The sequence below is a fragment of the Lonchura striata genome, chromosome 7, assembly GCF_050655825.1.
Source record: "Lonchura striata isolate lonStrDom1 chromosome 7, ASM5065582v1, whole genome shotgun sequence".
Classification (NCBI taxonomy): domain Eukaryota; kingdom Metazoa; phylum Chordata; class Aves; order Passeriformes; family Estrildidae; genus Lonchura; species Lonchura striata.
Genome location: NC_140709.1, coordinates 32,842,341 through 32,861,769, shown reverse-complemented (window position 1 = coordinate 32,861,769; position 19,429 = coordinate 32,842,341). Strand labels below are relative to the sequence as shown.

At 38.9% G+C, this 19,429-nt stretch overlaps 1 long non-coding RNA gene across 1 annotated transcript in view; it reads left to right on the top strand.

Annotated features, from left to right (window-relative positions):
• Positions 1-7,089: 7,089 nt before the first annotated feature.
• The window catches only part of LOC146766939 (uncharacterized), an 81,655-nt gene continuing 69,315 nt past the window's right edge, over positions 7,090-19,429 (top strand). Inside the window, exon 1 of the long non-coding RNA XR_014956610.1 lies at positions 7,090-7,333. This is a non-coding gene — a long non-coding RNA (uncharacterized LOC146766939). The remainder of the gene's footprint in view (positions 7,334-19,429) is intronic.

The following is a 19,429-nucleotide window of genomic DNA, read 5'->3' as shown; positions in this document are numbered from 1 at the left end:
AACCACTGTTTTGCACACTGAACTATTCATGTCTAAAGAAACAACCTTGTGCCTTTGTAAAAGGGGTTCTGCTCTCCTGATTTACACATTTCTGGGTCAGATATCAGATGTCTAAATTAACCTTTAGTCTTACATTCCATTCTCTTAGATGGGTTTCAATCTTCTCCCTTTCCATTGACCCCTTATGTTTCTTTCTGCTTTCTACTTTCTCTTGAGCTCTATTACAGATGGAATGCAATAAATGCTTCACAAAAGTAGGTGATGAAATGAATATTTTAAACTATAAATACATTATACATCTCTGGTAAAGTAATTAAAATATATCTTATGGAAAAGATCTCATCAGCCTTTAGTCCAATGAGAACATCATCTCTGCAGGGACGAGCAAGGAGTATTTAATGTAAGAAAGGGGGGATTTCCATGGTAAGAATACACATGATTTCCCCCAGACCTTTTAATGAGTGTTTAAGAGAAACAATTTTCCTCATTGATAAGTGCATTTGAAGATACCACTTGTTTGGCTAAATTATTGTTGAATCAGCAAGAGGTTACACTGCTGTTTCCAGGACTATTCTGCTCTCTGCACTCCTTTTAGTCACAAAAAGAAGCAGCTCTCCTTAGAAAAGAGGGGAGTGAACAGAAATTTCTGCTGCAATTTAGCACACGGAAGGAACACTGTGTGCTGTTTCACTTAATCACTTCAGGGGCCCATATGGGTTACTTTAATAGGGCTTAATATTTGTGCTCTTTTTATTCTTCTAATAACAGATACACCAGGCTAGACACTGGCATCTTCTTAAAGAAATTGGGGCACCATTTGGATTCATGCCAGCTAGCATTCTGCTCAGGCATCTCTAAGCCTTAGGAAAGTTGAAAAAAAAAAAAATATATATATATATACGCATAGTTTAAGTTTTGAATTCTTCTGTGTGGTTTATTATATATTAAATTATTTCTATGGCAGTGTCTTGCCCTGTTAGTCTACTGCAAGGCTTTAGGGCCCTTGGTGATTTTGGGATTATGAACTCTGCCAGTCATGTGATTTGCAAACAGTGTAGGTAATACTTCCATAAAAATATGCATATATTTAAATAATATATGTAATTTGCTGATGTAGAAGGCAGTGCTGGAGCTCACATTTCAAATTCTGATTTTCAGCAGTCTGCTATGACTGAAGCATTTGTTTTGATGACTTTAAAATATCAAGTATCTGTAGAAGAACAAGACATATAGACCATCTTGTCTGTTTTAGTAAAGCACCAGCTTCCATGTTTACCCTGATACCTCTGTGTTAGAGATATCAAACACCCTAATTGAGGTTGGACAGCCTGACTTATGTTCTGCTTTTAATGGTCACTATTGTCCTAACACACCTCTCCCAGTATTGCTTTGAAGGTAAAACTTTGAATACCTCACAGTTAATTGGAGCTGGTTTGACTGATCAGTTTTACCTTTGTTGCTAAAAATTTGTGCTTGCCATCTGTAGTTACTTTATTTAAACCTTCACTTTGTGTCATGTATATTAATGAAAACACAACTTTATGTGGAAAATTAGAAACTGGAAAAGCTGCAAGAAATAATGAAGAAATGGTCTGGAAGACAACTGAGGGGAGGTTTAGAAATTTCTGAATTGTAGAAATGGCAAGTACCAAACCATCACTTTTCCTCTGAACTAAATAAATTAAAACATTTATATTTTTTTAACCAGGTGAATTCAAAAGGCACAATTGGTATCTTTAGAGTGGATTGGTTTATATCGTAGATACCCTCACTGACTTATTAACTTGAAGTTCATTTCATGATGAAATATACAGGTTTTTTACAGTCTAATCTTTCAGACTGATCATTTCTGAGAGGGCAGATTAAAAAAATAATATCTTGATAAAAAACTACAACCAAATGGTCTGATTTAATTAGGTATAAAGTAGTGGTTAAAATGCAAACAGAAAAATGGCTAAATTATTTGCCATGTTAATATATTTATTTCTTCTCATATTCTTTCTCTCTGTAACTTTGCTTTTGTTTTTAGCTAAAGGCTTAATCCTTCTACTTTTAAAGTAGTAAATTACCCCCAAGAACAAATGAGATCCTGAGGGAAATATTTAAAAATAAGAGAAACAAGGATATTTATCTTTCTTGCCATTTGGCAACCAACTCAAATATCTAAGTTAGAAGAATGTTTCCCCTCAGGTTATCATATGACTGATGGAGAGAGGACAGGCCACAATGCTAAATTAAGTTCTTGCCATGAAGAATCTTTTGAAGGTCCTACATATTTTCCTCTAGAGAGCATAAAAAATGTACAGATGTAAAGAATTTAAATTTAGGTGACAACAGCAGCTCTGAAGAATATTGAGAGGCTTCTGAACAAATAAATATCAGCTGATAGCAAACAGAACAGCAATTTGACATATGGACATTGAATTCAGGACTGCTTAGTATTTATCATGCTGTGTCTTGACAAATAAATTAGTCCAAAGGAGATATGATTGAACCCAACCATTTCTAGGCACTTAATACTATTAAAAGAAATCCTCTGAAAATTGAGATAGTGAACATTAGATAACTGATTACCATGGCCTTAATTTTGTCTTTTTTTCCTTCACATAGTTTTTGTACCAGGTCATATTAATAAATAATTTACTATGTGTGTGAAGGACTGAAGGCATGTCAAAAAAAATCTCTTTTCCAGAGAGCTGAGCTGCTCTAGATTTAGTTACATTTTGTATTTGTTTTTCCTTTTTCCCTCCTCTCTGTTTCTAAATCACTACTATGTTTAGACAATTTTTGAGGAAATATGAACTCTTGTCCTCTGGGCTGTTTTACGGTAGCACAGTTTACTGTAGCCCTGGAAATTGCCAAGTGACCATCCAGAATTCAGATTTCTCTTCTTTCCTCTAATAAAAAGTACAGCAAAAGGGGCCAACTTTTCCATAGAGTGTCAGAACGGCAGCTCTGTACTGGTTGTTAAACTGAAGGATTTTGTTTGCAGATACAACCCTTAGGACCTACACCTTGTGGTGTGTGTGTATATATATACATAAACATAAAATTTAAAGTATATATGAAATATATATATAATATATATATTTAAAGTATTTACGTTTTCCCTGTTTCAAGTTTTCTCCTTTTTATCATGTGACAGGTTGGAGCCCACTTCTGAACTTCTGCTTTGGGACAAATATGTTGCAAAACAACTGCAGTGATTCAGAAAATGAAATGAATACATAATTTATTACACTTTACAAGGATGGACTCACAAGAAACCAGATTTATTCCCCCTGGAACTAGTTTTCTAAATTCTAGGAAAACAGTTATAATGCAATATAGAATATTTGGAACATAACAGGTTTAAGTGCTTATTTTTCCCTACAGGACAGTAATCAAATTTTTTGGTGTTTCTTTATGTGCTCGCAAGTACAGTGGTCAAGATCTAAAGCTCCTACGTGAACCTGTGTGCAAATAACAGTTTTCAGGTGAATGTTAAACAGGTTTCAGCACTGATTATACTCTAGTCCTTGGAAATTGTGTGAAACAGCACACTGGCCTAAGCAGATGTTTTCTAGAGAGGGGAACAGCTGTAAGAGGATTTTAACTCTCCCTGTGGGAAATAGTAAAGGTAAGATGATTTTCATAAAGCTGGGAAGGCAGGCCTTAGAAAGAGAAAGAACAGAAAACTTAGAACTAGCTGCAGCTGCAAAGTCTGCAAGTAGAAAAGTTACAATAGTACAGCAAGCAAGGATATGAAACAATAGCTTGAGTTTTAGGCTTGGCTAAGATAGACCTTAAGACTGAAGGAAAATATGCTTAGTGAGATAGGAGAAGGTTTTAAGCTTAATAAAGTATTGTGTTTTGTTAAAAGAGAGCAGACAAGCATTGTGTGAAGCAGGTGTACCTGTGCTTTTAGTGAGAGGCTAGAACAACTGTCTGTGAGCTTTAGCAATGTGCTGTTGGCTAGAAAGTTTTAAAAATGCTCTGTAACAAAGAAATCTTTGGCTGCTGTTGGCTGTATGTGAGCTTTTGCCATCTTTCAATTGTCTCAACCATGCAATGAGGCTGATGCTGCTCAAGGAATGTACCCCAGCAGTCCTGTCCTGTTTGTGATAAACCACCAAGACATCTCCCTTCTTCTCTTGTTTTCTTGTCGTGGTGATGAGAACTTCCACCCCCTTTGGAAAGCTCTGCCACTTCTCTCTTATTTCCAGCCAGTTACTCCTGCTAACAGGAACAGGAATAAAACTAGTGTACAATACAAAGGGCAGGTGAATAAGTGCACCTCCCTGCTAGGATCCCCTCCCAACATCTTGGGCATCAAAAATCACATCCTCTACTTTCATGTCCTTTGTCCTTTTCCTGCAAGGCTGTGCCCATTTTGAAGGAATAATTTGATCCAATGCATTTTCCATGATCAGTTGCAGTTTTTTTATGGCAGCAGCGAATCCTTTCTGAGGACATCTGCAGAAAAATACAACAGAGAGATAGGGGAAAAAATTTAGCAGCTCAATTGCTATTTCTGCTTTGTGTAGAAATGGAAAAATATTAGAAAAAAATGGTGGAAGTATTAATGAAACCCATGTTCCATTAAACTTTTGACCAGATAGAGGTGACTCTCATGTGCCAAGATGCTGGACATTCACACTAGCAAATTAATAATCCCAGGAAACATTTCCTTCAGATTTGTGGAGATGTGTGATTTTCAGTTTAACTCACATTTTTCTTTGAATTTCTTACCATTTTAAAACCTGCACAAGAACAAGGCCTGTCTGTCACTTCACAAACTGTGTCAACTTACTTTAAGGCTTCCTGTCTCTCACCCTTCAGGCAAGACTTGGTTTTGCATAATTTACATATTTTTATAATTCAGAAACTTTCTGGATGATTTTTTGTTATGAGTTCAGCTTTTTTTTGTAAAGGTAACTTTTTACTATGTGACAGAAACAAAAACATCACAATAAATAGTTACCATGAACTCCCCTTGGAAAATGCATTCCAGGAAACCAGTCACTGTAAAAAGTAACAAATACTTATGGCATTAAGAGTGAGAATACAGACAGGGCAGGGATGAAGAATTAGAAAGAAAAAGTTATACCATGCCCTATTTCTTATTAGCAATATTTCAGTCCTTATCAGGTATATTTAAAGGGCTCCAAGCTCAAACATAGAAAAATTATGAATTTAACACTAGCTAAAAAGCTAAAAAAGTAGAATGTGTTGATTTAAAGGATATCTGGTGACATAACTTGTGGTGGTCATTTTCATATCTTCATTTGCTGTTGCTTCCCATGATTTTAAATGTAATGCTTATTAAAAATGCAAGTATGTCCTATATGAAACAAATACATACATTCCCGTTCCATGTGAAAATTCTTTGATCTGTGGTTACATGGAAGAGATCAATATGTACATTGTTCCTGTCCTCCCACTAGATGGATCTGATCCGTTCTGTTCTCCCATATGTATTCACATCTGCCACAGTGGGAGGTAACCGGTTTAGGAATGGAGAACAGAACCTTGGACTAAATTCTGATCTCATTTCCATCACTCAGTAACAGAGTTACCAGCCTCCACACAGGAAATCCTTTATAATTGCTGTTTGCACCACGCCCTCGCCCTCCCCAATTAGGATTTATTTTATTTGGATAACTCACATTATAATATAGTTTCTATGTACAAGTACAGAGACAGAGGCCAAATCTGTAGTGTTATGAGATGCACAGAAATAACTGAAATGTAATAATTGGAATATTGTTATTTTTAAAATATTACCTTCTGTGTCTCCTGTTGAATATAAACCACCTCATCTTCAAAATACCCTAATGATAACCTTTGCTGCTTTAATCCCCTTGTGTCACATAACTTCTCCTATACTGATCAATATTTAGGATAGCTTTGCCACTGTACCCAAGTGCATTATGAATACCACCAATGTTAGTCTCATTCTCCTTTTTTGCTTTTAGTGAGTAGAGATCTTCACTGAACTATCCATGACAACTTTATCAAATTTCAAAATTACTACAGTTAATTGGGAATCCTTTTAAATCTTGAGGACCCTGAGAATGGTAGGAAGTAGACTTTACAGAGAGGTATTGACTTCGTTGGCCCCCATTGGATAATTTTAACAGTGTGGCTCTATCTCAGCCTTAAATTGGAGTAAAACAGTCATAAAAGGGAAAATTCCTTCAACAGAAAATGCACGAAAGTGTAAACAAACCATTATGTCTGTAGATTCTTTATTATTAAAATCAAGGGAAGGAAGGAACGGGTACTCAATGTGTCAGTCACCTTGTAGAGAACCTGGATTTTGACAGCAGCAGAAGAGTGAAAGCCAGAAATAGAGAGCATACCAAAAAAGATTAATTCTCAGTGGAAAGATGATTTTCTCCTAAGAAGAGCCTTTATACATGCTGTGAAGTTAAAGAAGAGCACGTAACAAAAAAAAGATACCTGATAGCAACCACAACTTGGCTGCTCATAAAACTGCTAACTAAGCACACAGAGTATTTGCAGCTCAGAATTGTGCAACTTTCCATAAAAATTTCACTCTGTGGGAAACTACGTGCATTGAAATTCATAGAAGTGCTTACTCACTGCAAAAATGTTCAATGTCCAAATTAGATGCCCTTCATGAGGCAGTAAAATATTACAAATTCAGTATTTTTTACATGCCCACTTTCAAATTGACTTTACAGCACACTTGCACTAATTACCAACATTGCTGGGCCTCTAACATTAAAAATAAGTAGTATGCAAATAGTGATGGCTTTTTTTAAGTGCATGTGCTCAGTCACAACTGGTTACTGAAGGACATATTTTTATTGACCTTTCTTCCTTCATAGAAGCTGTATCTTTTGGTGGATGTTAGAAAAATATTTTCCACATATCCCATGTGAAGAATTTGGGTCTGCGGCGAATCCTGGATGCTTTGTCAGGCTCCTGGTCTTCTCAGGAACCATGTTGTTTCTATGAAGAACAAGAAATGCACAGGGGAAGGGGTGACCTTCCTTCATATCACCCCAATCCAGAGCCATTTCTGAAGCCCTAACACCTGGCTTGCCTTCCAAGGCTGCTGAGCATTTAGACGAGCCCCAAATAGAAGCTAAGCTCCACCAAGTCCTTCTGGCCCCTCCAGAAAGTTCTCCCAACCTGATTGCACCCAATTAACAATGATGAGCTTCAGGTGTGACTGCAGCACCACAGCTGGTCCCAATTAGCTCTGCTCAATGTAACTGCTGCTGCAAAGGAGCCTGGGGCTGCTCCAGGAGCTCATGTGGGGAGTGCAGGAGCACACCTTGTCTCCCTGGGGAAAGACCAGCAGCATCACCTTCAAGAACTGGTATGTGCATGTGTTTCTGTTGCTTTTAACTTGTGGTGGTGCCCTGTTGCCACCAAAAATGTTGGGATAAATCAATCTGATGTTGGTATTTGGAGGCAGGCGTTACTTTATTCACAGTACTTGGTGTGTGATTGCTCCCCGAATGTACGGGCCCACTTGGAAAGTGTCTCAATATTTGTATTTTTTAGCAAACAAAGAAATTAATGCACATTGGCTATACTTTGTATAATTCTCTTCATTAATTAGTATTCTTTTATTGGTTTCTCCATTCTCAAGCTAATTAGCCCACATTTGTAGTCTTTTTATTGTCTTTTTTCTCTGAGAGTTTTTCAGTGCAATTGCCGAGTTGTCTTTGTCAGTTTCTTCTTTATCTCAGGTTTCTGCAACCCGTCCTTGTTGCCCAGTTCTCAGCAATCTGAGCACAAAAACTTAGCATTGTTCCCAAACTCTATTCTAACAATAGCAAGTTGTTGAAAAACCTTTGCTAGGTGTTAGCCATAGTGGAAAAATTACAGTGCTTATGAAGAAGTAACAATGCTAATTAGGTTAATGAAACATAATTAATTGGGGAAGCTCAGCATTGGCTGCTGAGGCCAGCCCCTGTTGTCGTGTGGATTGGGGTTACTGAGCAACCTGCTGCCCGCTGGAGCCTGGCCTGGGCCAGAGATAACTTAAAACCCAAAATTAAAAACCCAAACCCCAGGAAAACCCCAGAAAAACCATCAAACCACATGTTTGATGAGTGCCCTGAGGGCTACTGTGCTGCCGTTGTGGCCGTGCCCACCTGCCTGAGGGCGTGGGGCAGTGTGGGCTGCTTTCAGGGCATGCCTTTGAGGCATTTGCCTGATACTGCCTCAAAATATTTGGCTTTTTAGAGGTTTGGCTTTGGCTGCTGGATAGAAAGCTTTGGGAGTGAGACTTTGATGGAATAGTTGCATAGAAACAAATGAAGGTTTAATTATACATCCATGCAGACGAGTTCAGGAGAACACTTGGGGTTGTTTGCCCCCACAAGACTTTGCTCTCCACCTGAGGAAAAAGCTTTAATAGTGACCATGATCTCTGGGTGACTGAGCATTTTATTTCATGTATTTATTTGTGTGCCCATGACTGAGAAAAGTTAGAGCTGATGCTTTCCTATTCCCTGCAGGAATGACAGAATGGTGCTACAAAACAGTGTATGATCTATTTATCTTGTGAAGTTATGAGTGAAATCCTCCCTGCAGCGCTGGTTTGGGTGTTCCTGGGGAGGCAGTGGGGCTTGGTGTGGCAGTGCATTCCCAAGGGATGGCACAGTGCTCTGCTGGGGCTGCTCACATGTATTTCTTCTGAATCCCTATGACTCTTGGAGAACTGACTTGATGGCATCAAGAGTGAGAGGAATAAACTTGTTTCATAAGTGGAATAATTAAACAAGATATTTGATGCATATAAATATCTCAAAAAACAAGTGTCAAGAAGATGGTGCTGGGCTCTTTTCAGTGGTGCCCAGTGTCAGGACAAGGAGCAATGGCCATAAACTAAACCATGAAAAGTTGCACCTCAACATGAGGGCATTGAATGTGGCAGAGCACTTGAACAAGATGCTCAGGATGTGGAATCTCCCTTGCTGGAGACATTCCCAACTACCTGTGCCACTTATTCCAGGGGACCCTGCCTTGGCAGGGGCATTATGCTGGGTTATCTCCAGAGGTGCCTCTCAACGCTAGTGATGCTGTGAAGTGAATAAGTCGCTTGCTGTGTGCAGGCTGAAGCACACAGGTTTCTGAGCAAAAGATGACAAACCCTTCAAACCCCTTTGTTTTCTCTCTTACTGCTGAGCATGCTGTTATGTGATATGGAGTATCTAGCTCGTGTCACCTGCCTGGCAATGTCCCTTCCCAGCCCACTGCACACCCTCCTCCAGTCTGGTCATTGAGGAGGCAGAGTGACAAAGAATGCTGCCCAGCAAAAGTGACAACATCACTTTGTTGCCAGAACTGTTTTGGTCAAAAATTGAACCTACAGCACCTGTGTGTGCTGTGCTTTCCTTCCTGTAGTGAAAGAAACTAACTCTGCTCTAGGCAGAGCCAGCTGTTCAGGGTCTAGAGATCTCTGCAGCTGGTGGATTCTCTATGAGCAGGCCTATCTGTTTTGCCAAGGTCTATCCATTCCCACTGTGAAATTCCAGTTGTTGTGGTTTTTTTTTCTTTTTCTTTTTTTTTTTTTTTTTCTCATGCAATGGGAGTTTCCATTGCTGCAGGCAGTATTTGTTGCTTATCCTTTCACTGAGTGTCTTGGGGAGGGGTAGAAGCCATGCCTTCTCCACAGCTTTTCTATAGGCTGCTGAGAGCAGTAGCAAACCCACCTCTCACAAGCTTCCTATTCTTCAGGGTGAATAAAACTTGTTTCTTCAGTCTCTTTCTACACTTCATGAGCTAAAGCCCCTGCTTCATTGGGAAATTAAAGGTGCACTTTTATTTTTGCCTCCCCTGAGGGCTAATTGTCAGTCCTTTTTGTGCATGGAGCTCAAAACTAGGCAGTGTTCTGGGCATGGCCTCACAGCTGCCAAGTAGCAGGGAGTCACTCAGCTTGGACCTTGCTGTGATCTTGCCCATCCACACACTACTGCCCCACGGTAAAATCCTTGCCCGCATAAGATCCTTCAGGAGCTTTCTTTTGCAAAACCTGCTACACAGTCATCTCCATCCTGGGGAGTTTCTGGGGGAAAGTCTGTCCACGCTTCAGGGCTCTGAAGCTGCCTGTTTTAACAAGTCCTGCCTTTCTGCTGCTTTAAAGCAATAAAGTAGAGCAGCAGTGCAGAACAAGAGCCTCCAGTCCTGATATTGGATGTTAGAACTTCCCTGCCTCTCCTGTAACAGATGCAGACAGAATATCTGAGTTAGCTGTAAAGTTTTGTGCCCCTTAAAAACAGGGGGATGTGTCCCTTTCTCGAGTGTCTTTCAGATTACTTTGTGAACTGCAATGAGCTACAATGCAAAGTCTGAAATATCTGGTTGTATCAATTTGGGATGATGTGCTGGTTGCTATTATCTGCTGTGGTGACTGGAGCAGAAGGTACATCAGCCTGGCTTAGATAATGATTCTCTCATATCACTTTTTCTGAGGTACTTGGACTATCCAGACTAGTTTCAAAGACTGTAAAATCTTACAGTTTGCAGGTTTGCATTCTGAATTTTTATCTATTTCCACAGTCTGCCAGCTATATTGAAGTGATACTGTATTATGTATGGGGAAATAGAAAGCTATCATCTCAAAATAGACCATAATATTGCACCTTATTAAAAAATACAAGTGGGTTTTCTGCCAGCAACCATGACTTATGATAATGACTGTTATCAATATGCAATTACTTCTGTTACCCTGGAACATATTGACATTAATTTATTTAAAGATAATGTAACACATTTGTATTCATTGAGGTAATCATTGGTATGATTAAATGTGAATGCCCATCTTATACCAAACAGTAAAACGAAAAAAAATTTGTCATTGGACCTTCTGCACTACTTAAAATAGGTTGTAATAAATTCTGAAAATTGCATTTGAGCTTCTTTGAAACACAGTGACAAACAGCCATAAAGAAGCAAAAGCATAACTTGGGTGATTGCCAATTTAAACATTCAGTCTTTCTAATGATATAGGATAAACCTGACAATAAGACAAAGACCTTCAAATAAAACTGTAATCCGATGTTTGTGGAATGGACTACAGAATTTGTGATAGTGTGGAACAAAAGTCCATTTAAATTGTGACTCTTACTGGAGGCAGGACTCTGTTTGACTGTGTTGTTTAGATCAGTTTTGAAGATGCAGAGGTTAGATATGGCAACAGACAGGCATCAAAATCTGCTGTTTAGGTTTTGAATCATTATTTTATCCCCCAAATGCTTCAGAGTTTTCAGGCTTTTAACTAAAATGCATCTATCTATAGTGCATTTGCTGCATAACAGTAGTTCTCTGGTGACAGGTTGTTATGATAATAAACAATTTCACATCTGCTTCTTCAAGGACACCAGCCAGAGCAGTTTCAATATTCTGAGTTTTCAAATATTTCTGTTGGTAAAGATGGAGCGAGTGAAGCTCACAATGTTTGGTTGTCCAGATATATGGTATAAAATACTACATCCGTTTCCACAACTAACTACTTCTGTGTCTGCTGCTTGTCTAAAACATCATGATTTTAATGAACATTGAAAAACAAACCCCAAACCACCAACAAAAAATACCCTTGAAATCCCATAAAAAAACTCCAGTCTAAAACTATCTATGGTGTTGGTTTCCGGCTTGAAAATTAGGGATTTCCCGGTCAACTGTTGGATGGTTCATGGAATCATAGAATGGTTTGGGTTAGAAAGGACCTTAATGCTTTTTTAGACCAGTTTGAATCCCTCTGCACTGGGCAGGGACACATTCTAGTAGAGCAGGTTGCTTCAAGCCCTGTCCAACCTGGCCTGGAACACTTCTAGGGATGGAGCAGCCACAGCTCCTCTGTTCCCGTGCCAGTGTCTCTCCACCTTAATTGTTTGTGTTAACAGAAAAGCCTTACTCAAAACCATCTAAATTGGATACGATCAAGTCTGAAACTATTTCCTCTTTTATTGCAAGGCTGCAGTAAGGTCTGCCAGGTGTCATCGCTTCTCCAGACTGAACATTGCCTAGACAGTGTTCCTTTCTCATACAAGATTAGCCCTCAGTTTTCTCTCTCCTCTGCAGCTGCTGCCAAAGGTCTGGCTTTTATGGAGACTCCAGAGCTGGATGCAGTTCTCTAGGAGCATCTCATGAGAATGGAGTAGAGCAGAATCAGCTTCTTGACCTGCTGGCCACTCTTTTTATTCAGCCCAGTTCAAAACTGGCTTTCTCAGCTGCAAGTGTGCATTGCTACCCCATTCCAATGTTTTTTTGTGTCCCCAAGCCCTATTCAGCAGGCTTGCTCTTGATCTGTACACCTCCCGGTCTCCCCCAGTAGTGGGGATGGTTCTGAGCCAAATTAGCGATCAAGCAGAGTTTTTTTTCCAAGTTACAAAGCTGCATTTTTGCCAGGTGGTGCTACATGTGCAGAGAATTGCAAGACTTTCTTTATTAAATGTATGTATATAATATAGGTGTATACATTTTGGATAATGCTTTGTGAAAGATCTGGCTGTCTTAATAGCAGTTTATAGCTCAATATCATTAGAGAAGAAAGACTCTTCTCATTCCTTGGCTGATTCTAGCTGTAGCTGCAAAACAACCCAGTGACTTCAAAAGCCTTTCCCTGGAATGTCACCCACCAAAGCAAAGAAAAATGAAGTTACGTTTCTCAGAAATGCACCTTTTATAACCTGAGCTCACTGGAAGGCTGCAAAGAATTCTCATGCGTGCAATAGCTCAAAAATTTATCAATCAATCTAAGCTTTTTCAGTAAACTGCCTGTTGCTTTAAGTAGGGCCTTACTGTGGTATTGCCAATAGTGCAAGTTTTTTCTGTTCCAATTTATATAAATCTGTTTACCTCTTGTGTCCTATTGCAGTTTGCGTAGTTGTGGTAAGTCCCCTTCAGTAAGGGGGAGCTGGTAACCAGAGTTTCAAGCACAGAAACATGAACTCTTCCATTTGGTTTGGGTCTAGCAGTTTGATCATCTAATGCTGCAGGAACACCTGTTCCTCGTGTGAATAATTCCTTTTGAATTTGCAGAGCTTTGTCTGTGCTGAGACCTCCTGCTGAAACTCAGAAATGCTTATGAAGCTGTTTCATCCATCATATTTTTAATTTACTTCTGCACAAGCTGCAATGTGCTTTGTTCTGTGACCTGACACTTATCTGAAGTGAACTTGCTCTTTGTTGGGAAAAGCTGATGCAAAGGTTTTAGGCCACTGGAGAAGCCCTCACAGTTCCTCAGTATCATCAGCCTTGTGGTGCCCAACCACATTGCTCCTAGCCTAACCTGTATCTCTGCATGATACAAACCTATGGTATTTCCAAAGACAGTAGTTAGGAGTTATGGAATACTGTTGTTCTCATTTGCTGCCTAGATCCCCACTTTATTAAAAAAAAAATTCTATTACATAAGATAAATTTTCTGGGCATAAGGATAGATGTAGTAAGTTGTTAAAAAGAGGTTGTACCAGAAATGTTCAGAACTCTGAATCCCAGTCCTCCAGAAGTATGAAATTCTACAAGACTTTCAGATTTGATTTGCCCACTGCTTTCTCAAGGTGCCTGCTCTGGCCCTTTCCAGGATTGTCACCATGCAGTACAGCAGCGTGCAGGGATTCAGGGGTTTCTATGCTGACCTTACTCAACATCAAAGCCAGGTCAACAGTTGGTTTGGAAACTTATCTGTAGCTCTGACTTTGCTGTTAGCCCTGAGCTGACTCCTTGCAGCTTCTTATGGACCTTTGTTTTGTTTCCTCTGGAGTCTTTAACCTTGGTCTAATCTTTCTGTGCACCAGGCAGTGCCACTGAGATGGTCACGTAAGGCTGGTTAGCCCTTGAGGTGGGTGTGAGATCCCCAGGAGAAACCTGCCCCAGCACACTTCCAGATCTGCCTCTGGATGATCCTGTGGAATGCTCTTCAGAAACACTTGCTGTAATACAACTTGGGGAGAAAGGCATTAATTTAATCTGCAGCACTATCTTGTATAATTTCATAGTTATGCAATCAAGTGTTCTTGTAGATGGTCCAAATCCTACTTGGGTGGATGGGTATTAAACATTCCTTCCATAGAGTAGAAATGGAGGCTTATGAAATAAACCTAGTAACAATGTCTCTTGCCAGAAACTTCTAGAAAATATTCAAATACTGTAATTTATTTTAAAGTGGCCAGATCTCTCTATATAATTTTTCCATCAATTATTGTTTAAAACAGTTTGGATTTTGAAAAATTGCAGTTGGTTTGACAAGCACTTGACTGACATCATGTTGATTAAATAGCATTTCCTCTGACAGCCCCAATGAGACCTCCTACTCACAGTAGATGCATGAGCTAATTGAATTCTTTTTTTAAACTGCTTTTGAATTTCAAACTATACAAGTGACACCAGACCCCCTTCTCCCACACAGCTCAAATATATACCTTTCTGATGGCTCATTTTGGCATGCCATGTAGGTAATATCAGTGCCTTTCGTAAACGATCAGGATGTTTCTACTGTGTGTGCTCTGAATCGGAAATACAGAACAAAATGTTTGGTGTTGTTTTTGGGTTTTTTTTTCATATTGAGTTCAAGCCTAGTGCCATCAATTTATAGTTTTGTGGGTGATAAAAATATGTTATAGCTAAATTTTACAAAGATAGAATATCATAGAAAGATTTGGGTTAAAAGGGACCTTAAAGATCGCCCATGAGCAGGGACACCTTCCATTCGACCAGGGAGCTCCAAGCCCAATGTAACCTGCTGTTGAACACTTCCAGGGATGAGGCATTCACAACTTTAGCCTGTGCCAGGGCCTCACCACGAGCTGTGATTAATTTAGCAGTGATATTTTGTCCCAGTATCAGTGAAATGAAATTGTATTCATTATGATGTTGCTTGTGAGGGAGGAAATATGGCTCTACATATGGTTTCATTGACTGCATGCTTTGTATAAGGATGTTTCTATAAAACAATTAAAAATATATCAAGGCATGATAGGAACAAGTCTTTAATTCACATTAAAACAGGATAATGTTGATCTTTAAATACATTACCTTTTATGTGAAAGAAACCATATTGGTGGTGCATTCCAGATTATTTGGCAGAAGATACCTGGTTTTGTCTTCTGGTTGTTGAGGAAAGCAGTAAGGAATGCAAGGCTGATGGAAGGTTGGGCCAGCAACATGTGCACAGGATGATTTCTGCATTCCAATTGTATTTTCTGCTTCTGGGCATATACCACCCCAAGTGTTGTATACTCTGCAGGCATCTCTCTTAGTCAAAAGCTCATTCTGTATCATTGCAGACACCTTTGGCCAGTCTCTAAATATCTGATGTAGAATATAACAGTTATTTCTGGTGCTTAAATATATTGTTTTCCCATATGGATGTAGCTTGAGTAGAACAAAATGTTTTACCGTAGGGTACACTGACACAGTCTAGTTCTCTAAATGCAGTAGATGCTCTAGTTAATTATGTGATAACTCAGTTGAAAACATTAAACTGTTATCTATCAGTCATTCTTGCTGTTTCTTTGGCTCCCATGTCATCTTGTTTGGCTGGGTTTGAGTACAGGTATCTGGTGTGGTGAGTGATGTTCAGGCTGAAATGGCTTCTAAGTATCTTCCAGGGTTAGTTTTGGAATAAAACAATTCATCTTGTCACATAAATACCATTCTGCATTTTGGAGGGAAGAGGGTGTAAAAAGACTGTGTCTTCTTTTTCTGTTATGAAGTTGAAATGCTACCCCCTAATACTGGTGGTGTTGTAGAAATAGCTATTTTTGTGGTAGTATTTTCCTTTTTATTTTCTTCAGTTCTGCTGATTGTACAGTTGTGTCATTATGCTTTGAAAAATTAAGCTTTACCTCTTCAACGTTCTTTATAATGTGTAACTAGAGACTCCCAGTTCATATAATGCTATATTATTTTCTTCTTTGTACATGTGGTTTCTTTTAAAAACTGAGATGAACTTCTGTAATTTGTGTCACCCCCTTCCCAATGCATCTGTACCCAGCAGATCAGCAAAATAAAACTTCAACATTATACTTGCTCTGCCTCACCATGGGATCTATCTTTCAGATTTTATATAGTATCATGGACAATATTTTTGCTGGTTAGGAAACATCTTGTAATCTATTTAAACTATTTTAAATTTTTCAATACTTGTTGTCTGCAATTGAGGTGTCTTTTTGTTTTATACCTATGCTATTAATGCTGTTGCAGAAAATGAAGATAAGAAATTTGAGACATTTGATATAATGAAGGTGCATATCTTGGTTTATGATAATAACTGGATTGTTTTTAAACTTATTTTTGTGGTGGGAAACAAGATGCATTTGTCACTTGGGTGTGCTATGTATGAATAACTTTTTAAAAGAAGAAAAATAAACCTTAAGCCCTTCCCCCCATCCCAAACTTATGGGTCTTGGAGTAGACTATCTTTCTATAATGGCTTAACTTACTAATACTTGCCTAAAGAAGGATATTGTGAAAAATGTCTTGAAAATGGACTAAAATACCAGGAAAGCACTAATGAAAAAAGAAGAACCAAATAACATTAAACTGCTTCACCCAGTCAAGGTGACATTGCATATTCATTGCATTTTTCTTGATATTGTGCATTTTTTAGGTGTTAGTCAACTGTCAAGTATGTTATCTGGTAGACAAAATTAACTTTATTGACACGGCCATTTAATAACCGGTATATGTTATGTAGTGTTAGTTTTTGATCCAGTAAATTTGCCTGACTTGTGGGCCCCCCTTCTTCCAGAGGCCATAACAAATGAAAGGATTGTGTATTCTGAAAGTGAGCCCTGTCTGAATAATGTGAGGCTGTAAAAAGTGCAGTGTTTGGTGTGGAATATTTGCCACTTCTGGTTTTGGTAACACAGGTTTTATTGATTGTTAATACAAACATTGAAAACCAAATTTGCCCAAGTGGAGTATGTTTTGCCTGTGATGGAAATTGCTGAGTGATCTCTCTCTGCTGTTATCTTGATGCACAATCCTTTAGTTCTGTTTTGCCTCTCCTGTTCAGTAAGGGAGTGGGGTGGTAGCATGGCTTTGGGCACCTGATGTCCAGACAGGGTGTGCTGACCTCACTGTTCTAGCTGTGATGATTATGAATTAATTTTATCTCCATCCATGCATATGAGTTTATTGCCTGAACATTAATTATTATCTAGGGAATAACTAATTGTTGGTACAAAGCAGGATGATTTTCCTGTTGGTAAGGGTGTGACCCTGAATTGAGGTTTCTTTTTATATGTTCTGATGTAAAAGTATTTGACACGTAACAGTAACTCAAAAAAAGCCACCCCAGAACAACAAAACTGTGAGTGTGTACCAGTTTCCTCCTCCATGAGGATCTGGCATAAACTACTTTACTAACCTTCAAAGAGATATGTAAATGCAACTGTGCCCTTCACTATTAACAAGAAAGTGAGAAGATTCACACGTTTAAATGTGGTGTTTAGAGTCTGAATGAGTAATTCATAATAGCAGATAGCTTGCCATGTGTAAGGAGTTGAGTCATTGTCATCCCTTTCTGTTCACAGATTGTCTGTAAGCTGGCTTCTGGGAGCAGTGAGGGATGAGTGGCTTCCAGTTCATGTTGGGAATGCATGTGTGTACACTGGAACTGTTCCCCAGCCTTGGCCTGTCATGTCCAGAGAAGTTATCCTTTTATAACAGGGCAAGAGGTGACCAAGCTGTGTCACAAAAAAAAACAAGCTCCAGTGAGACTAAAGCGTTTTTGGGGATCACTTGGGTCTGCTGTCATCACTTTTGTGTCTCTTCCTCTTTCAAGGTGAAGCTCAAGAATCCTGTTCCAAGGTCCAGCTAAAGTGTGTCAGTGCTGCACTTGACAAATTCACTACCTGATGTGGTCCTAACCTTGAGCTAAGCTTCACAAAGAGCATGTAAAAGTATTGGAGTAGCTCAGTGCTCACTAATCATGAGTTCTTCTAGTGTTTTTTAATTCAGATATTTTGTCCCAAATAGTATTCTCCTCTTTAAAGTTCCTGATATTCTGCATTAATCTGCCAATATTCAGAAGACATGGATACATTTTTTCTTAAGATATTCTGGGCTCTGGTGAATATTGAACAATATTTTTTAGAGCAGGCTGCTGCTGCAAATAACTAAGTGACATTGGATGGAAACTCTTTATGAGAGGTTAAATATTAATGGTTAATTCTGATGTGTCAATCTCTTCCTAGTTTTATTTATTTTCCTAGCCTTTGGATGCAAAAATTCTGACCTCTGAATTTCCTCCCTGCCTTACTTGAAAGTAAAATCCAAGATAATAATTAAAAAATTGGAACAAGATTGCTCTGGGCCAGTTGGTGTCCTTTTCTGAAGTCTGAAGGAGATGATGGACCACCATACTGCATTTTCTTGTAGAGAGGCATTTGCAGAGTGTTTCCAATGTTTTTCCTCTAGGTTTTTTTTTCTTTCCAAGAAGTTGAAGAAATAGATTGGTTTGGTTGTCTTCTCTGACAGCAAGCATGTAAATTAAAAACAAAACTTGGCCTGAACATGTAAAGAACTTTCTATGTACAATGAGATAGTTAAAATCCCTAATAAAACAAAAAAAACTCAAAGCCAAAGAAAAAACAAAACCCGCAACTAACAACAACAAACTAACTCAGGCTGCTAGAAAACTTTATTAATGAAAGTGTGAGCTGTGTGACAGATGCAATGCCTTGGGAGCAGTATTAGCTGTGAGTCAGAACAGATATGTGGTCTTTTAATTTCTCTTTTACAATATGCTGCCGAGTGTCCTGTAGGACACGGTAATTGCTGATGGATGATTAGTGGGTATTCCCTACAACTAACAAATTGGCAGAAGCCTCACTAGCTCAATTCTTCATCAAGCAAAGAAAGGCCAAGATTCAAGTATCTCCTCACTTCCAGCCCAAGCAATACAGATCTCCTTCCTAACTATCAGGGGTCTTTTCCAAGCTAATTGATTCCATAAAATAATTGGAGACATGAATAGGCAGCTATTGGAGGTACTTCTAGGGGAACAAATAAATATGATTTCCTGAATGAAAACCCTGAAAAAATAAATCTGCAGGCTCAGGTCTGGGAAAAAAGTAATGTTTAAACTTGAGCATCTGAACCTAAGTCCTCTCTTCACTAATTAAAATCCAAATGCACCTGTCTTTTTTAAGACTAGGATGAATTTTCTGAGTTCACTTTCTAGTAAATTTGGATACTTGCCTGTCAAGGAAACAGAGGGAAAGACATCACTGTTGCTCTGTTACGGAGTCCAATATTTTGCTGTGCTGAGCTGTCTCAAAATGTGCTTTGTCAAACCACTTCCATGAAACAAAATCTCTATCCCAGCTCAGACTGCAGCTTTGTTCTGCATGTGAGCACTGGAGGGACACACCTTCCCTCACCAAGTGCTGGAGTTATTCTATCTGATAATCTGTTGGTCATCTGATTGTGTACCAGGGAACACAACTGGAGT